This window comes from Bidens hawaiensis, unplaced genomic scaffold (genome assembly GCF_021521415.1).
Source record: "Bidens hawaiensis isolate Kalapana, Puna unplaced genomic scaffold, B.hawaiensis_p1.1 tig00001521_1, whole genome shotgun sequence".
NCBI lineage: Eukaryota > Viridiplantae > Streptophyta > Magnoliopsida > Asterales > Asteraceae > Bidens > Bidens hawaiensis.
In genome coordinates this window covers 625408-644396 of record NW_027491087.1, presented here as the reverse complement: position 1 = coordinate 644396, position 18989 = coordinate 625408, and positions in this window count along the sequence as shown.

Here is an 18989-nt window from a genome sequence, read left to right as displayed (position 1 = left end):
GGCTTAAAAGGCTTTAGGACAGTCATTGTATGTCATGGTAACTTTTTATGGTGCGTAAAAGTAGATGTGATACAAACTAAAACTACTTGATTTTACGTGGAAACTCCTTACGAGTTTTGCATGTCTTCATATATATCTTTCCGAATGATAGGCAGAAAAGCGATTACCCAGTCATATACGAGCCCGTAAGTGTTCTGATTCCCGTGAAGATAGCGTTTCAAGAAACTGCAGTGATCCAGATTCGGGACTTGCAGTTGGTTAATACTCTGAAGTCTATGTAGATGTTTATCATAAAAAAAAAAAAAAAAAAAAAAAAAAAAAAAAACTTATGAGTTATTGAAACATTTTAGAGTTCAACATATCAAGACTTCTTAATCATGGAGTAAGAAAGAGAACGGGAAGGAGATGAAGAGTGATTACAAACTTAATCAGACACTAAGGGTCGAAGTCAATTCGGGGTGACTTGGGGAAAGCCAAATACGCTTTGAGAATAGATAGGAGGCATCATAATCTCTGAGTTGTTGCCCACTTAAATTTTGAGGCATAATTGAATCTAACTCGTATCACAGAAACGATGAAAACCATCTTAAGTTATTTACCTGCTTACAACCTGTTTCCTTATGTCATAATACAGCTAAACACGGATCTATGTGACAGTCACGTTGTTAGTATGATTCCTGTTCGGATCTTTTCTAAAACGTAGCAGTCTCTATCGAGACTGAAATTTGATCCCTTATACTTTAATTGTTAAAAGTTTTCTTTTTATGTAGTTGTATGCTTTTATAAAAGGTTACTTGGACTTGATCATGTTAGTTAATTCTTAAAGGGAAGTTTTTAAACGTTAATTGCAAAATGTTCAAATTATAAAGGTTGATTTTGTAAATATAGGCGATGTTGTTAAACAGGCGAACTTGTGAATAACTTCGCCTAGGCGAAGTTAACCTTAACTTCGCCTGTATAACTTCGCCCCTATATAAGGATTTTCAAGATTCAAACAGTTCATTATTTTCTGATCAGCGAACTTATCTCCGATTATCCAGCGAACTTATTGATCTTAACCTTCGATCATACTTGTTTTCTTTCTTCGATCTCAAACCGATTTAAAGGTTGGTTGGGTTATTATAGCGTATTATCCGTTCATTGATGTTAATCTAAGGTTGTTTCGACAACCGGGTAATAACCTCGGACGACCGATCCTTAAACCCGATTTCAAAACTTGTTTTCACGTGGTCATGTACAACCTGGTCGTTTAGTTATCCTTAATATCATGTGTTTTAGCCTCCTCAATCGTCAAAATTAATCGAAACATCGGATTTTCGAGTTTGAATCAAACTCACTGTCGCCGATTCATATTCAGGCGAACTTAAGGTTTAGGCAAAGTTATCCGTAACTTCGCCTGATGCTCAACTTCGCCTGAAGCTTAAATTCGCCTGAGGCGATGTTGTGGTGAGGCGAACTTAAAGATGAAGCGAAGTTGTTCCCAACTTCGCCCCAACTTTAACTTCGCCTGGATTCTTTTAACTTAACAATTATTAGACGAACTTAAAGATGAAGCGAAGTTGTTCCCAACTTCGCCCCAACTTTAACTTCGCCTATACAGTTTATATCACAACTTCGCTCATGGTAACAAGCGAACTTGTGTTATGTCTTAATGTTTATCTAACTTGGTTCGTTTGTTGCAGAGATGGCTGCTGTTGCCGGTGCTGGAGGTGCTGGAGGAGATGACGGAGGAGATAATCAGAGGCACTTCTTCCCGGGTCACAACATGTTCATCACCTTAGACCCGGAAGCGAGTGGTGTGGAGGATTATCGCGAGATAATCACATTCCTCCTACGCTCGAGGATATTCCACGCAATCACGACGACACTGCGGATATCCTTACCAAATATCGAGGACTTCTGGCAGACGGTGGAGTACGATTGTCGTGTTGAGCCCCCGGTTATGAGAGCAACAGTCAATAATCAAGAAGTTCAGTTCTCATCTGAACAAATTCGGGTGGCGTTACGTTTTGGAGAGGAGACTCGGAACGACCCTACGGAGTTTGTGGCTCCGTTTCGCGATGGAGCATTTCTAAGAATGGGCTATTCTGGTCCATTGGGCGATACCCAGAGACGGAAGGGGTTCCTGCTCGATCAGTGGTGCTTCCTCATGCACGTCATGATTGTGTGTATGTCTGGGAGGAAGGCGAGCACTGATGGTATGGGTGCGACCATGCAGTCCGCAATGACTGCTCTGACCTATAACAAACGTTATAGCTTCAGTCAGATGGTCTTCTACGAGATTGATAGACAGAGGAGGGCGATGGCTCGTGAGCGGTTCATTATGTATCCAAGATTCATCCATATGATCTTGAATCATGTGGCTCCGAATTTGCCACAACGACGCCCAATAAGATACGTGGAGAGTGTGAGCAAACGTATCTTTGCTCAATGCCGTACTTCGAGTGCGAGGAGCAAGCCTGAACGTCGTCCAAGGCATACTCCACTCTTTGGGTTCTTAATAAACCCGGGGTATGTGCCAGCTCGGGGGGACGAGTTCAGAGACCCTCAACCACAACAGGCAGGAGCAACTCGTGATGTACCTACTGTGCCTGTGGTGTCGGCTGAGGAGGAGGTAGACCTTGATGCTGCATTTGGCGGCCAAGGATTCTTCGACATGGATCGTTTTGATCCACAAGAAAAAGTGCAGGTTTCTGCTGCATAGGTTCGGGAGGTGATTGTTACTAGAGCAGCTACGACGGTGGCTGACTCAGATCTAGACGATGTTATGGATGAGGCTAGGAGGATGTTGGTGACTAGAGAGAGGACGTTGGGGAAGAGAAAGAGGACGGTGGATGATTGTGAGTCAGAGGAAGAAGAGGAGGACATACACAAGTTGATCAGACGTTCGAGACGTGAAAGGACAGGTGCTGGTATGGGAGCTGGAGAGACTTCACGTGTTATACGTTTTGCTCTATCCGCACTGTCAGGTATGTCAATTGTTCCTACTTCTGTACAGGTTACAAGCGCTGCAAATGTTCATGTGGTGGCTACATCAGCTGTTGGCATCCCATCCATCACACTACAGACGACGACTCCGGAGATTGTGTCGTTACCACCTCCAACGCTTACTCCTTCAGAGGTGGTGGCACGGTTTGTAGAGTCGACGGTCGTCGCAACTGCAGGGTTGTCGGTCACGATACCACCTGCGGTTACGTCCACAACTGCTTCTGAAGTCCCGGTTACATTCGAGATCCCTGCTGAGTATACTCCAGATACATCTAACATGAGGTTTGATTTCGATGCAACCCTCTCAGACTCGTAGAGAATAGCTGCACTTGAGCGGGTCGTGGCTGAGCAATCGAGGATAAACTTTATCCAGACCCAGGCTATTCAGCGCCTTGTAGCAGAGAATCAACTACAGTCGTCCCTCCTGGTTGAACATGGGCGTATTATAGATGCTATGAAGGAGTTCTTGGCATCTCAGGGGGAGACAGGCTGTAGAGGCAACGAGTTAAGGACGAAGAAAAGAAACGACAGAGACGATGATCCCAATGCACCGAAAGGTGCAGGTGGTGAGTTGCCAAGAACTACTCAAGCTCTTGGGACTTCCACAGCTCAGGGGGAGTCTGCGGGTGCAGTTGGTGGTGATGAGGTGGTGATGGTTGATGATGATGATGATGTGATCGATGCGTTGAAAGAATTGAATGATGATATGCTAGAAGATGATGATATGTTTGATGATGATGTGCTACCGATTGAGGAGATTGAGAAGATTGGCGCACAAATTGTGATTGAAGATGAGATTGAAGAGGGTGAGATAGTAGAAGAAAATGTTGAACACGAGATCCCAGATGTTGAGAAAGCCGATATGGGTACTGAGATGGAGAATGATGAAACAGAGTGGGAGGAGCAGCCTAGGTGGAAAGAAGGATATACTCATTGGTTTATTAAGACTAAAAAGCCTGCTGTTCCAACCATGTTCAAGAAGAATTATAATATCAAAGGCTATGCTGAAGCAAAGAAAGGGATTATTTGCTGGATCTATGATGAGCAGTTGAAGCTCTTTGTGCTCAAACGGTATGACGGTGTTCAGTATTTTAAAAGAATGTTAAGGACGTTGAATACACTGCCGGAATGTGAAGTGAAAGACTTAGCCAGATTGGGTTAATCAATCGAAGTGAAGATAATATGGCTAGAGTCATTGAGAAAATTGTTTGGAGAGAGAGTATAAAAGAGAAGAAGTTTGAGCTGTTGAAGCCACAAAAGGGAAAAATTGTTGAGGACAAGGATAGAGGTCTAAGAACTGATGGAAAACCTTGGATGGTAATGAAGTATAAACCGATCCGGTGCCTGAAAGAAGTACCGATGAAGCTAATGCCCAAGGATGTGCTTAAAGACCTAAAGTGGTGGTACGTGGATTGTGAGACAGCAGAGGCGGTGATGGAAGACGAGGATGAACAAGAGCTCCTTAGAGTTTACGATCCGATGCATTTGGTAAACTTATCGCAAGCTGATCTGAAGGTGCTTAATGAGAAGAAAATCTTTTATATTCCTGCTTGGATGGATGAAGCGAGGAAGTATCAAAGAGTCGTGTCAGTTTGTGTTAGAGAAGGAGTGCATGCGTGAAGATACAGGATTACAAGACAAGAGCTTAAAGATCAAGATATGAAGCTACTGCCAAGGGGGAGTCTGTTGGTGCATGAATGTCAGTAGTTCATAGTCTAGTGTCTGTAATCGAGTCTGTAATGTTATTTATGTTTTTGTGTAAAGCGAAGTTGTTAACAAGTTCGCCTAGGCGAACTTGTTGAACAAGCGAAGTTATGGACAACTTCGCCTGAACATATCAGGCGAAGTTGTCGTGTATATAAATATTAGATGTTACAGCTTGTGTTGGTTAATCAATTAGTTAGCAGTTTTGGTTATCGAGTTTGTTTGGTAACGTGAGTCTGTATTAGTGATATCATATCACGTGTTCGGTTATCAATATAACGTGTTCGTTTATCGTATCGTGTTTGTTTGATTTGCTTTCTACACTCGTAACGATCTACGCAGGGATTCCGCACCTGATTAGACCGCGATATCTCGTGTGATCCGTCCAGGGAACCTACACACGGGATGAAGGCGGTGGCTTCTACTTACCATCAATGCATTAAACTCCCTACCCCTTGGGGAGTGGTAAGGATAGACGGTGATCAGGTGGAGGCCAATAACTACTATTCTTCATCAATGAAGCCAACAGCCAAACAAACTATAGCATAGCAACCATAGCAACATCCTAGGGACGTACTGGAAGCTCGGGAGAAAGACATTAAAGAAGTATTCTTGGACCCCGAGGATCCAGATGTAAAGGTATTCCTAGGATCCGGTATCACTAGTGAGATCGATGAGGATATGATATCTTTCTTAAAGCAAAGAAAATCTACGTTTGTGTTTGATCTTGGATTAATCCTTACATAGTACCCAGATTCTCAGATCTGATAATCGATTAACCTTATACGGATCTGGCTCATGATTACGTATGATTCATATGTTATATGATGTATATATCTATATATTAGTTGTATGTATGTGTATTAATATTAGTATGAAGATGAAGCTTGAGAGAATTTGGACAGGGATTCGATAATTAAGCTCAAAACCTATATTAAACTGTGAACAGTGTTCACTATAAATAGAAGATGGACCTAGTTCGTTAACATCCCCTAACGAACTAGAGTCCACTTCGATACATACATTAAATTAAATACACTTAACGAATCACCCTCTGATTCGTTAAACATCCTTAACGAATCAGGAGGGTAAATCAACTTAGATCTAGTTCGCTAAACATCCTTAGCGAACTAGACTATAACTTTAGCGAACTACCTTAATACATTAATAATTTATTACATTAATAAAAGACAAATACATTAACGTCAAATACAAAGACTCGAGACGCAAACTGTGTACTAACAGACACCCCCTCGTCTTGAGCTCTTTGTCTTCGAATTTCACTTGAAACGCTTAGACTGCCAATCTCTGCAGCTATGAATCCCGTTCTCATAACATACACGCACAACGTGTTGGAATTGCATAGCCAAATCATAGTCTTCATTGCGCTCAATCAAAATCTTGTTCTTGTGTAGCACGTCATTATCGGTCTCCGTTAAATTCACCAACCACATCGGATCGATGATCTTTATCAGCTCAGTCTTCAACCCTTTGCCCAAGACAATGACGGCCTCGCCGGTTCGGTAATCGTAATACCAGCGGTTGAAAGACAGGTGCATGTGTTGATTCATAATCTTTATCGGCACCCGCTTCAAGGTCTTTGGCGGCTTGACCTTGAGAACCAACTTTCTCCAACCCGTTCTTGGATCAATCTCATCAATACGTTTGCGGGTTGGAACTTGAGGCTTGAGAAACTTGAACCCAGAATTGACTTCGAATAGTAGTTGTTGATGAAACCAATCTGCTATCCGGTCACCACCTCGATTGATAAATGGACGACACACGTGGGTACGAACATCCCAACGCGGTAAAGTAAGAACGTCCATTATCTTCTCATAGTACTGAATCCCTTTTTCCCATTTCACGATACATACTTTAAAATCAGAATCAAATAACCAAGAGACGATGTCACCTTGAACCTTTGACACGGTATTGAATGATGTTACTTGATTGGCTTTGGCTCGAGCAGCAACTTCTTCTTTCTATTCCTGATCAACATATCGATAATCCTTAATAATCTTACTCACCGTCTTATAGCTGAACCATTTTGCAATATCAACATCGGTTGGGTTCTCGATTGAGTTGAATCTTGTATCAACCACCTTCTTACCCTTGAACGACTTTTCCAAATCCTCCTCAGCAGCTTTAAACGTTTGCTCATTGAATGCTGGAGCACCTTGATCAACATTTGTGTGTTGAAACAAGTCAGGATACTCCTCAGCAGCGACGTCTTCAACCTCAACTTCCTCATCTTCATAAATAAAATATGTGTTCATCTCAACAGTTGGATCATTTAAGATCTCTTCATCGTTTAATACCTCAACATCAGGCTCTGCCTCTAACACGGTCAACTGTTCGTCATTCAAATCAAGCAGTAGTGAAATCTGCTCTCGTGTTAAGGCTCACTCAACAAACTGTCCAATCTCAATCTCATTCCTGTTCACCACACTCTTTACCACCCCCGTTCCATCCACAAATATGACTGTATCAGCTTCTATCATCTCGATAGGTTTGACAGCTGTATAGTCTTGACTGTCCAATCTCAATCTCATATCTGTTTATTTGAGTCATCACCACCACTGGTACCTGCACCTGAGGATGAGCCGTGCGTTTGTTTAGGCTCACCTCCTGCACCAGATTCATCAGGATCTTCCTAATCATTCTTGAGCTTCTTTAAAACATCATCCTTGCAAGTTAATTGTAAGATGAGATCCTCTTGTTCTTTGAGCTTCACCCCCTGAGACTCAACAATCGCACGAAGCTTCTTAGTCACTTTTTGACAAAATGAAACATAACTCATCAGCCTTCTTTGATTCTCCTTTAGGCATTCTTGATTGAGCCGGTCAGCAGACATTTGATTTTCATATAGATGAAGAAGGTTCAAAAGCATGTCTGTCTGACGGTGTGGTGGGATGTTATACAGAGATGGATGAACAGGCTGGATTGATAAATAAATTAATTATTAATAAATTAATAAATTAATTTTTTTTAAATTAATTTTAGATGAATTAAATAAATTAATAAATGAATTAAATAAAGAATTTAATTATTATCTAATTAATTTAAGAGAATTACCGAGGACTTTTATCTCGATAATCAAATACTTAAAAAAATATCGAGATCTCATATCTCGATCATCAAATAACTTTACTCGTTTCATGTTTTTGAAACACAATTTAAAGATTTAAATAATATGTAAAATGAAAATGAAAAATATTTTTGGTATTTTGTAAAATCTAAAGAATGTATTTACTTGAAAAATATCCGAACCAAGAAATAGACAATCTTTTTGTGTTTTTCTATGATTATCAAAAGCGGTACATATTTTTGTATTTTTGTTGAGTTTGAGCAGAGAATCATATTGACCAAGATGCCCTTCCATCACAGTTTAATATTTTAGCGATATTATGACTGGCAATAAGTTGGTCATTGATATTGTTGTCCACTTAAATCTTATAACAAGCCTTCAAGCATTTTTGTGATATGATTAATGGTTCAACTAGCGCACAAAACATCAGAAACTATCAGCCCCTAATTTCGGTTGAAGCTTAATTTGATTTTTTCCAAATCACCCCAACTTGACTTAAACCGTTATAATGTTAATCAAAAGTTTTGAATACCAATTGAGAGTTTTATAATTTTTAAGCAATGCATCAAGTTTCCTTTACTGTGAGTGAGTATGCACGAGTCCATCTGTCGGCTTACATACACTGTATCCCCTGAGGTCCGTTTCTTATTGGTATTGAGACACGCGCAAGGGAGGAACAATTGTATGACTAACAGCGGATTTTGATCATGTCAGTAATTTGGATTGTACGAAGTACAACAGTGATCAAGTTTAATGACTTTGGGTTTGCTCTAAAAGCGAATGAAATATTCATGTTTATGAATACCCAGATGATTAAGCCGCATAAAGACTCACAGTGTCAAGAACCCTAACGCTTGTTATTTGCTTTATTATATTTTTGGATGATCAACAACTATAAGGCTTGAGTATGACCGGTTATTACATTTCTGCCATCCTCACCGAGACTTTTGCTAGAGACTAACACCTCTTCAATTTGGCTTTTCTTTCGGTTTATATCACAAACTTTACTCTAACAGCTTGTTTAAGACCTATCAATGCACCAATGATTGAGCACTCAGTCTTTTAGGCTTATTTCTTACTGGATTTGGGGTCAAACAATCAATGTACTATCATTTTCTCTTTTTGCTTCAAAAACTCAAAATTTTGAGGAGCATAAACAAATTTAATCGCCCCAGTTAATTTAAGTTCATAAATTAATGGCTATCCTTTCCATCTACGAGTAGATAACAGAACCAAAACATGCAAGCATGCTCCACAAACTTAAATAACTGACATAATTTTCAGCTAGAAAATAAAGTAGAAAGCTTAACGAACACCCCAAATACTTTCCATTGTCAGGTAAATGGCTATCCCGAATAATTACAAGAAATTATCAGGACCAAACATATACAAGTATATGTCATTCAAAAAGAAGTAATCGACATAGTTTTCACAAACGTAAGCAAAAATCTTTTTGGATTTTCTCTTTACATACTAAAAACACAATCTTTTTGTCTCTTCGGATTTTTTTTTCTGTACAAACAAAATGAACTTCACACTCTTTTTGGATTTTCGAATTTTTTCTGTATAAATTGAAAACACAATCTTTTTGAGTTTTCAAATTTTCTAACGAAGAAAAGAAATCACAGTATGTTTTTTTAATTTTTCAAAATTTTCTAATGTTTTTGGATTTTAAATTTTTTTAATGTTTTTGGGTTTTATCTATACAAACGAAACGCACAATATTTTTGTATTTTCTAAGTTTTCACCCCCTAAAACATAAAATCAAAATAAATTTTAAAGTAAAATTAACAAAAAGACAGATAATCATCCTTGTTTCAGGATATCAGCGAGGGTCTTCAATCCATTTAAACCAAGCAAAAATTGAAAACGCATTTTGTCAAAGGCTTTGGTAAATAGATCGGCTTTCTAAAATCAGTATGTACTTTCTCAAGGTCAATTAATCTCTTTTCATAACAATCCCGTATGAAATGATACCGAATTTCGATATGTTTCGTTTTAGAATGTTGTACGGGATTTTTGGTGATACTAATAACAACAGAATTATCAATTAAGATGGGAGTAGTAAGAAACTTCAAACCGTAGCCGCGAAGATGTTGTTGTATCCACAAAACCTGGGAATAGCAACTTGAGGCTGCAACATACTCAGCTTCGGCTGTTGAAGTGGAGACCACTGTCTGCTTCTTACACTGCTAGGAAACAAGTCGGATTCCTAAGAGTTGACATCCCGCTGTGGTAGACTTAAAATTAATCTTGCATCCTCCATAGTCTGAGTCAGAATAAGCGGTAAGATCAAAGGTATCGTATTTGGGGTACCATAACCCGATGTCAGGATTGCCCCTTAGATATTGCAGAATACGCTTGACCGCTGCCAGGTGAGTCACTTGGGGACTAGCTTGGTACCTAGCACATAAACAAACAACAAACATTATGTCGGGTCGAGAAGCAGTTAGATACATTAAAGAGGGTCGGATCAACGGTATCCTACAATTCATCCGGTGATAAATTGTGACCCACGGGGAGATGAGTAGAAGGGATTTTTCCGTCAGTAATCTTGAATCGGCTTAAGACGTCATTCACATATTTTGTCTGATGAATGAAAATTTCCTTCATAGACTGATGAACCTGCAACCCTAAAAAGAAATTCATCTCTCCCATCGAACTCATCTCGAACTTGGTTTGCATTGATTTCTCGAATTCCTTACACAACGTGTCGTTTGTTGACCCAAAGATTATGTCATCCACATAAATCTGGACGAGGAGAAGATCATCACCAATAGTTTTATAAAACAAAGTGCAGTCAACAGTTCCTCGTTTGAAACCATTATCCGTCAGATGGTCGGCGAGCGTGCCATACCAAGCTCTCGGGGCTTGATGGAGACCATATAATGCTTTGTTTAAACGGTAAACACAGTCAGGATAATCAGGGTCTTCAAACCTGGAGGCTGTAAAACAAACACTTCCTCATGAAGTTCACCATTGAGAAAAGCACTATTGACATCAATTTGATAGACCTTAATGTTCTTATAAGCAGCATAAACCAGAAAGATTCGAATCGACTCTAATCTTGCAACTGGAGCATACACTTCAGTGTAATCAATACCCTCTTGCTGATGAAAAAATTGCACCACTAAACGCTCCTTGTTTCGTACAATTACCCCACGATCGTCTTTCTTACACTTATATACCCACTTAGTCGGAATAGCTTTCTTGACTCTAGCAGGTTTGTCGATAAGATCCCAAACACCCAAACGTGCAAATTGCTGTAATTCTTCTTGCATAGCTTCTACCCAAGAGGAATCTTGAAGTGCCATACGAGGAGTCGTTGGCTCAACTTGGGATAGAAAGCAAGTGAATTTAGTATGATTTACAATCCCAAACGAGTGTAAGTCAGCATAAGCACATAATACATTATTCTCACTTGATGAAGCAACTTGATGTCGTGTTTGAACTCCCACGTCAAGTTCTCCAATAATGTTATATTTCGGGTGATAAGTATGAATCCTAAGAGTGGGATTCTCAGGAACATCAATATTTTCAAATAAATTAGTGTAGTGTTCACCCAGGTCGTGAGATGAAACATCACTATGAAGGTCGATAACTTGATCAACAGCTAGAGTGTCATCAGATGAAGTAGATGCATTGTCGAAGAGAACTGGAAACTCATTATCAGGTTCTTCTGTTGGAGCGTCAATTTGAACTTCAACATCATTAGAACTTGCAAATCTTGGAATTACCAATTGTTCCTCAAAATAAGCACAAACTAAGTCTTCATCTGGTTGATCAGTTGTTGGAGTAAATGAATTGAATAAGCCATCATTATCAAACATCCAGTTGGGACCTTTCCCTTGAGAATGAGTAGTGTACCTTTGACAGTCCACATGATACCATTCTTCAACACAACCAGATGTAAAGTTAAATACTCGTTTCTTAGGAGAAGCATAACCCAAGAAATACCCTTCAATGGCTTTTTCATCAAACTTTCCAACCTTTTTCAACATCGTACAAGGACACCCAAACGGTTCCAAGTACTTTAAATTAGGTTTACGGTTATTCAACAACTCATAACTAGTCTTCTTGAGTTTCTTAATAGTTAGAACTCTATTGAGTGTATAACAAGCAGTATTCACCGCCTCATTCCAAAAATGGATATGAAGCTTTGAATCAGCAAGCATAGTTCTAGCAGCTTCAATCAATGTTCTATTCTTTCGTTCAGCAACACCGTTTTTTTGTGGTACATATGGAGCACTGTATTCTTGATGAATTCCCTTTTGTAAACAAAAGAAATCCAATGCAGTATTTTTAAATTCAGTACCATTGTCACTTCGAATTCTCCTCACTTTTTGTTTGTATAGTGATTCGATCTTAGTGATTAAGTTTTGAACAAGAACGTGTGTTTGATCTTTTGAACTCATGAACAAGACACATGAGTATCGTGAATAATCATCAGTAATTACCAGGCAATACCAATCTCCAGAAATACTCTCATGATTCACTGGACCGAAAAGATCCATATGAAGTCGCTCAAGAGGAGTATCAATGGAATTCAATAGCTTAGAAAGATGTGACCTTCTCTTCTGTTTGCCCTTTTTGCAAGCAACACAGTGTTCGGATAACTTAAAATTCTTCAAAGACACACCTTCAACTAGATCATTTGCCATGAGATAGTTCATCTTACGAACATGAATATGACCCATTCTACGATGCCATAGAATAGAATCTTTCTCGGTTGCTTTCGAGACAATACATGTTTCGATCGATGTTGATACTTTAGAACTCATATTCAAGACATAAATATCATTTGATCTAGGTGATCGCATGACAACCATGTCCTCGGGAATCACATACCCCGGTTTTAAAATCAGACACTCTGTATCTGTAAATATTGTTGTGTATTGTTTGTCACAGATTTGCGACACACTCAATAAATTATGGTCCACTTTATCACAATAATTAACTTTCTCAAAAGTAATATGCCCATTCGAAACATCACGTTCCTGTGTAATCATACCCCCAGAATTCCCAGCAAACGCCACATAAGCCCCTTGAATATTTCTCACATTTGTTAAGAGGTCGAGATTCCCAGTAATATGACGAGAACATCCACTATCCATGATCCAATTTTCACCAGAGATGGTCTTGAATGTACCCTACACACAAACCAAAATTATTAGTACAAAAAGGCAGCCCAGGCCTCAGTCTTGGGTACCTTTTGGTTTTCTTGAGAAAATTTAAACTTAGTCGAATTCAACTGTTGTTCAGCAACTTGAGAATACGTTATAGGTTTCTTGGACTTTCTTCTTAGATACGCAACTTGAACTACATTTGAATTAACATTTTTGCATAACGGTTCGGTTGGAATAAACTTTGGTTTAACAGAACCATAAGTTTCATTCACATGAACAACTTTTCGAGGATTCACGTTAGAGAACATATTATGAGTATCATCATCATACGACACTGGTCGTTTCAGAATCTCCTTTATCAAAGGAACTGGTTTGGAATGGTCCTTGACAAAAGGATGAAGATTCTTATAGCTCTTCTGGCCACAATTTCTTACTACATGACCTTGTTGACCGCAAAGGAAACAGCTTTGCATGTCAACATGTGGATGTTGAGAATTAGTCTGAACATATGACCCAGAAGATGGATGATGACTCACATTTTTGGTCATGGTTTTAGCGAAATCATCAAATAACTCAGATTTCTTCTTCAAATAAAATTCTAAGTTAGAACAATTTGAAAAACTATTCAAAGTATCTGTTCCAGTTGACTTTATAAATTGAACTTTCTTAGCCTGTTTTAAAAATTGTTTTGCTTTAGTCAATGGATCAGATGAAGCTGATGTTTTTGCTTGAGCATACCGATGTTCAAGACCTTGAATCTTGGAAGTTTCATTTTGAAATACACTCTCAATGAGCTATGGTTTAATTATACTTATTGGAATGTCTTTCTCAGTGAACATCGTATCTATCCCCTTTAATTTAAATACTCTACCAGTAGATGGCTTGGAAACAGTTGGATTTATAAACCGCAACAAATCCTCATCAGAAATTTTGGGTTTTTCTTGTTTCTTGGCCCTTACTGGTTTGACATTAACATGAGTATCTTGTTTCACCTTGGTTGTGTGCGAACCATACACAGCCTCCTCAAATTCATGAGGTTCACACAGTATGTGATTAGAACTTGGAAGGTTCTTGTTCTTGTGTATGATTTCAGGTTCGAACACATCCTCAATGATAACTTTTTCAACATTTTCAACAAAAAAATTGTTGCTTTGAACATGAGGTTTCTGAAATCATGGTTGGGCTTTAACAGTTTCAGATTTAACTGAGTTTGCTGTTTCAGGAATTACAGATTCTTTAACAATCACTTCCTCTTCTTTTCTAGAAAAAGGATTTGGTTTGTAATCATTATGAAAAGGTGGTGGAATTTCAACAAAACCTATTCCTTTCTTTGAATCTTTTTGCTTACCAGATACTTCAATTATTTCATTTAGCAAAAAAGAAGAGTTTCTAAATTTACCCAATTTGTTCTTTAAATCAAGAACCTCATTTTCAAGCTCGGTTATCTTTAATCTATGTTTCAAGATTTCTTGAAATTTTTGATCATTGATGGTCATTTTCACTGATAATTCAGCCTTAAGATCATGATTACTTGTAGTTAATGATTCAATCTTCTCTCTTGATTTCATTTGAGAGGTTAAAGATTGTCTATAAGTATCTTTCAACGAAGCAATCTCCTTAACTAAATTATCATTATGGGCTTTCAATTCATCTAACTTAGACTTATTGATCTCATAATCAGCACATGATAACTTAGAAGTAGAAGTACTAACCTCATTTTTCTTAGCCATGCAAGCAGATGTAGTTGAATCACTGATCTTTGCCATACAAGCGAAAGTAGTTGGAATCTTTTCACTTGAATCATCAAATTCAGACTCAGTATCAGCATCAGAAGATAATTCACTCCCACTTGCATCTTGAAAGTACTCAGGAAATCCAAACATTGCCAAATTTGCTTGATTGTTACCACATAATAGCCTTTGTGACCAGTCATCTCCATCTACATTGGATAACATTGCTTGAGATCCAGAAGACGAAGGTTACCTCCAGAAGACTTTCCTGCATCACTACCACTCTTTCCCGATGAGTTTTGATCTTGCTTTTTGGGACCGGTATACTCCTTTTTAGGCTTATCACATTCTTTGGCAAAGTGACCAAACTCTTGACAATTGTAGCACTTAACCTTTAATTTATCAAACCCCAATTTCTTGTTCAAAGATGGAAGATCTTTACCCGTTCTCCACATATACTTTTTAAGTTTTCTGACTATCATCGCCACGTTCCACTTTAAGTCCATCAATTCTAAATCATCAGGATCGATCTGATCATAATCTTCATCAGTCAGATCACTTGTAGCAATCTTACTACTAACCAAATTCTCATATGAATCATGAAGGCAGACAAAAACGCAAAGTTTTGTTCGGCCTCTCTCATGTTTACATTTGTTTGAGATGAGAATTGAATTGTTGGTGATGAAGATCCAGATCCTTCAGATAAACCAGAAGCACCAGATAATCCAGTATTCCCAGCTGTATAGAAACAGGCTCGTGGATCACTATACAAAGTTGTTGCATTTTCACTTGCATTTTGTGTAATAAATGCAGTGATAGGAGAAATGGTTGAACTTAATGGCATACTTCCACCATAAAGTGCAGGATCTTGACTGTCTTTTGAAGACTTTTGACATGTAAGATCATATTCCCGTGCTTCGATCTTGTGCATAAATGCCGATGCTGTCAAATCTTCATTGTTGAAATAGTTATTCTCTTTCAGAACCATCAAGAAAGTGGAGTAGGAACTTGGTAGTGCACTTTTAATGGTATCAATTTTATCACTCTCTGAAGTTTCCAATCTCATCTTATCCATCTCAGCTATCAAATGATCAAACCTTGTTGTCATCTCTTCAACAGTTTCACCTTTAAGCAAGTTAAAGTTTCTGAATTGAAACTTGAGCATAACCTTTTTGCTTTCAGCGGTGTTTCCCATACTTCTCATACGGATATGTTGAAATAAATAAGCACAAATCTTTATACTTCCTACTTGGTGAAAGATGTTTTCAGGTAAAACCATAGTAAGAGTAGAATAAGCTTTTGTCTCAATTTCTAATGCTTTCTTCTCTTCAACCGAGTATTGTGAGATAGCTTTAGGTGTAAAACCAATAATCTCATCTCCAATCATTGGAACGGTGTAAACCTCATCCAAATAGTATGAACAATCAGGATGAACTGATCCTAGATGAGCATGGAAACGAGGTTCCCATTTAGCAAAATCACTAAATTTCATCAAACGTGGACATTTTGAATGTGAACCAATCTCAGTGTCCAGTTGTAACATTTTGTGCATCAACATGTTTTGAGAAGCTAATGCATACATACCAACCATTTTTGAAAAGTTTCAAACTTTGAGGATTAAAATTAAAATTAGTTAACGAACTGTAAACAGTTGCAAATGAACCACACCTTAACGAAGTTAGGATTAATGTTAACGAATCAGATGGTCAACGAATCAGATGCTCAACGAATCAGATGCTCAACGAATCGGATGATCAACGAATTAGATGGTCAACGAATCAGATGATCAACGAATCAGATGGTAATCGAATCAGATGATCAATGAATCAGATGGTCAACGAATCAGATGGTCAATGAATCACTAAGATAAGGCTTAGCGAATTGGAGAACGAATCAGCTACAGTTGATAACGAATCAACTATAGCGAACCATGTTGTTACAACGGTTGTAACAAACTCTGACAACGAATGCCACGTGACAAAAGTTGTTATAATACAATTTCCAAGGTAGATGCGTGTCACATGAATCAGTTGACATGAATTAGATGGTGAAGCGAACTGGTTAACGAATCAACCAAAATTCATAACGAATTGGCTAAATATGTTAACGTATCAAAGTGAATGTGTTAACGAATCAAGTAGAACACTTAATGAATCAAATATGTATTCAAATATTCAAATCTTCAAAGAAGATTTCCATATTTCTGGAAACGAAGAATACACTAACCAGAAACAGAACTTTGTCATACCACCTCAATTCTCAACCAAATCACACATCCAACCTATCAGTTTACTCCTAAATTGATCACGAGTCTAATCGTATCAATCTCGTAACTCAAGTCACCATAATCCATATCTAATCTAACAAAAAAACGATCCCCTGTTCTCGGTCAAAACTAGATCCAACCAAAAACAATCCAAACACAATGCAAACTCCAATTCCAGTCAATCACAACTCACCCAGACCTTAACAAATTCAGATCCAGTCCAATCAATCCATAATTAATTCAATTCAGTCTCAAATTGATTCAAAACCAAACCAAACAATAATTAATCAATTTTCAATCCAAATAACATCAATTAACCATCAAATCAAGCGTAATTGAGCATCGAAAGCTCTTATACCACTTGTTTGATCTTGGATTAATTCTTACACAGTACCCAGATTCTCAGATCTGATATACGATTAACCTTATACGGATATAGCTCATGAATACGTATGATTCATATGTTATATGATATTTATATATATATATATTAGTTGTATGTATGTGTATTAATATTAGTATGTGTTAGTGCACGGAAATTTGACACTGTGGATATGATATCCTGGCATATAATATGGATCAATTATCCTTAGAATATGTTGCGATTCCAGTCAGGATCAATGATTCTCAGTACTTATCATTTATTAACGATTTTTCTTTGTTATCTTGGTATTTTTGGCAGGTATAACGGCTAGTTACCAAGTCCAACCTATAATCTCGCAATCAAGTTAATAAAACGCGTGGATATTGAAGGAAAGAGTTATAATGAAGGAAAGGCTTGATTGAAGGCTAAAAATTAGGAGAATTAGTTATTCTACTTCATGTATATATAGAAGCATGATCAGCTAGGTTTAGGGACAAGATCACAACACATCATACACGACTTTTCTCTGTAATTCTAGAATAGACACACATACTTGTATTCGCTGATCATAGCTTCCAACCCTTGTAACCACCTTTTATGATTAATAAACATGACGGTGATAGTTTTCACTGTCCGGGGGGGTTTTTGTGCCGGAGATTATTATAATCACGTACTATCCGACCAAAGATTACCTCGTTAATCTTTGACCGAAGTGATTCGACCAAAGATTACCTCGTTAATCTTTGACCGAAGTGATTCGACCAAAGATTAACTTGTTAGTTTTTGACCGAAGTAAGATTATCGTAATCAAGGGTTTATTCCCTCGTGATCAAATCATTGTGTTCATCAAGATTTCGATTAAACATTCGCTCTTATCATATTAGCACCATACCTCACTTTACAGATTTGGATACTTGATCCTTAGCATATTTTTTTCCAAAACAATTTGACGCCCACCGTGGGGCAATTGGTGCTATAATCCAGAAAATACCCTATCAACATTCAACCTTTCATACCCATATCACCATCAATGGCCTCTCAATCAACCTCTGCTTCATCAACTATGCCATCTTCGGTTTCTCTCTCATCAAGGACTTTGCCGCAGATGCCTCCTCCAATCACGGGAGCACCATGGTCTGCCGCTGCTGGAAACAAGACACAAATTCCAGTCTTCCAGAGCTCAAAGACCACTGCTGCCACTTCGGTGGTTAACTCTAACAATGATGTTTCTGCTATGTTTTCACAGGTTAAGGCATACATGGAGCAGCAGAACAAAACCAACCAAAAGATCCTACGTGAAATTGAAGATCTCAAGAAGAATAAGAGGCCACTGGAGGATCAGACTCCTTAAATGCCAAGGATTCTGGATTTCACTACTCCAGGATCTGTGGCTCAACAGACTCAAGGATCCTCCATCTTCCAGCAAGGATCATCTATCCTTCAACAGGGGTCCATGGGTCAGCAAAATCAAGGATCCTCGTTCCCTCAACAAGGATCATCTATCCTTCAACAAGGATCCATGGGTTAACAAACTCAAGGATCCTCGTTCCTTCAGCCAGGATCCTCTAGGATTTATCACCAAGGATCATTCAACTCCCAACTTCAAGGATCCTTCTTCCAGAATCAAGGATCCTCAGGACTTCAACATCAAAGGTCTTTGGAGGTTCATGAAGGAGACATCATCCCCATGCAAACCATTGCCTCTAGTGGACCAGCTACCATG